Raw genomic sequence first — 3,095 nt, 5'->3', positions numbered from 1 at the left:
CAAAGAGTCTTCATGACTGAGCGACTAAACTGAACTGAACTGATGCCCTTCTTCATTCTGTACTCCAATGCCAAACGTCCCTGTTACTCCAATTATTTCTTGACTTCCTGCTTTTGCATTTCAGTCCCTTATAATGGAAAGGACTTCTTATGCGGAATTAGTTATATAAGGTCTTGTAGGTCTTTATAGAACTGTACAGATTCAGCTTTTCTATATTGCTGGTTGGGACATTCAGTTCAGTCGTGGCCACCTCTTTATCACATCATGAATTGCAGCACGCCAGGCTTCCCTGTCCATCACCAGCTCCTGGAGTTTACCCAAACTCATGTCCATCAAGTTGGTGATGCCATTCGGCCATCTCATCCTCTGTCATCCCCTTCTCCTCCTGTCCCCAATCTCTCCCAGCATCAGGGTCTTTTTTTCCAATGAGTCAACTCTTCACATAAGGTGGCCAAAGTATTGGGGTTTTAGCTTCAGCATCAGTCCTTCCAATGAACACCCAGGACTGATCTCCTTTAGGTTGTGGCACAGACTTGGACTAAATGTGATATTGAATGGTTTGCCTTCAAAACAAACAGCGATCTTTTTTTCTTTTTTTTTTTTTTTTTGGACTGTTTTGATTTTGTTTATAGGTGTATATGTGTATGTTCTCATTATAGGAATATATGTGTATATTCTGTTATTCTAAATATTATTTGCCTGACAGTGTAACTGCCATTTGTCTGGGGTTTGTCTTTGTTTTCTCTTTTTTGGATATTTTTTAAAAACCTAACATAACATAAAATGCCATAATGTAGCACCTCTGGTATCTCTGTTCCTGGCCACAGGTCCAGCCCTAAGCATTTGGAATGGATGCTCAGACCCTGGCAACCAGGAAACTCCTACCCCTAGGCATTATCAAATAGTGAGAACTCACACAAAGGAAACCACTTGGATACACGACTCTGCATCACCCAGCCACAAGTCGCACCCAGTGTAGGACACCTCATCCAAAAAGCAAAACAAAAATACAAACCCAATCATCCATAGACAGTATTTCCTTCTCACTCAGCCCAGTACATTAATATATATATATTCACCACAAATATCACCGAATGCAAGGTTAACCTTAGAAGGGCAGAAAACAAATGGAAGAACTCTACTTTGAAGCCTGGAAAAGGAGACCTCAAACAAAATAAGTTTAAAGAAAATAATCAAAAGTCAAAGAAAAGACTCTGGCAGGGCCATAACTTCCGCTTTGGAGGCAGACCGAGTGCCTGCACATTTGGCACTGCCAGGGTCCCCATAACCCAAACAGCTGTACTACCTTCATTCTCAGCTCTCACTCTGGCAGAGCTGCAACAGGTAAAAAGATTCTTGTGCCTATGTGTGCAGGGTCACTTCAGTAATGTCTGACTTTTTTCTATCCTGTAGACTGTTGTCTTCCAGGATTCTCTGATAGGGAGAGGGATTCTCTAAGCAAGAATATTGGAGCATATTGGCCTATACTTGTTATATACTTCTAGTGCACTATATTTACTTCTGCACTAGTAACACCTGAGTACCTGGTGCTACCAGAAACTTTGTGATCCAAGCAGCAGAACCACCTCCACAACTGGCTCTCATAGGGGCAAAACAAAGTCCTCCAGGACAGCCTCAGGAGGAAATCTTCATGGACAAACCACACACAGAGACCAAAGTAAATCCAAGTTGAAACCCAGGAGCAGTGTGGCTAAGAAAGAAGACCCAAACCTTCCTACCAGCTCTACAAGTTGCAGATTAAATCCACATGATCAACTAGGCAGACTCTGTGTCTATGGAATATATAAAAGGTCGTTGAGAGCTCCTACAAAAGAAAACACACTAGTTCTGATAGCTGTGGGCATTGGAGGCAAGAACGCATAGGAATAGGACCAGATTACAATGTGAGTTTTGCCCCCAGCAGGTCCAGAGATCAGCACAAAGATGAAAGATATCCTAAGGAGGTGAGGTGGACTGTGATTCCAAACAAGGGAAAAGACTCTGACAGCAGTGATTCAAGATAAACATGTATTATTCTTATGTTTTGACTTTTTCTGTAGATTGTTTGGATTCTTTTTTCTCCCCCCACCCACACTGTTTTAGTTGTTGATTTTATTTGAACTATGAAATCTTATGAAGCTTTTGAGATTGTTTTTCATTTCTTCAGTCACATTTTTATTCCTGTTATAAACCTCTGCCTCAACATTGGTCTTTTGGAGTGTTTTTTTTTTTTTTCTTCTTCTTCCATTTTTCCTATTTTTAATTTTTTTTTTTTTAGCCTATTATATTTTTTTTCTACATTTTTTCCCTTTGTTTGCCTTTCCTAGTGTTCTTTCCCCTTGTGGTTAATCTTAATTATATATAAATCTTCTTGATCTACCTGTTTTACTTTTGAATATCTATTCTTGCTTTATTTTCTTTGTTTCCTTTCTGCTCAACATTTTGATAATTTTATTTTCATAGCTGCATTCTCTAATTGGCACCTTGCTCCAGTTTTGCTTTCAGGTTCATGTTTTAGTTATTTTTCTTCTGGTATATGTAATTTTCCGTTGGCTATTTTTGACACATGGATGTATTATATCCTATTTTTCTTCAACTGTTTAAATTTTGCTTATGAGTGGACATGCATATGTGTATATTCAGCCACATTTTTTATTGTTGCTATAAATCTCAGGCTTTTTGTTGGGCTTTTGCAGTTCTATGGAGTTTTCTTTTTCTTTTTTTTCCTCTTTCTTTTTGACTTCCATTTTTTTTTCTCTTCTTTATAATTTGAATTAAAATTTTTTTCAACCTGTTATATTTTTCTACATCTATCCCTTTATTTGTCTTTCTTACTTTTTTCCCCCCTTGCAGTTTATCTTTGATGTATATAAGTCTTCTTCATCTAACACTATCTATTCTTTCTTTCTCCCCCCTCCCCTTTGGGTTCCTCTCCACATATTTGTAATTTTGTTTTCAGTCCTTTATTTCCCACTTAGTATAGTATTTTAGTTTTGTTTTCCAGTCTGTGTTATAGTTAGTTTTGTACTTAACTGGTAAATACAATTTTTGTTTTTGTATTTGTTTTAATTTAATTTAATTTTTAGCTTTATAAT

This window comes from Bison bison, unplaced genomic scaffold (assembly GCF_000754665.1).
Source record: "Bison bison bison isolate TAMUID 2011002044 unplaced genomic scaffold, Bison_UMD1.0 scf7180017864500, whole genome shotgun sequence".
NCBI lineage: Eukaryota > Metazoa > Chordata > Mammalia > Artiodactyla > Bovidae > Bison > Bison bison.
This window is presented reverse-complemented; position numbering follows the sequence as displayed.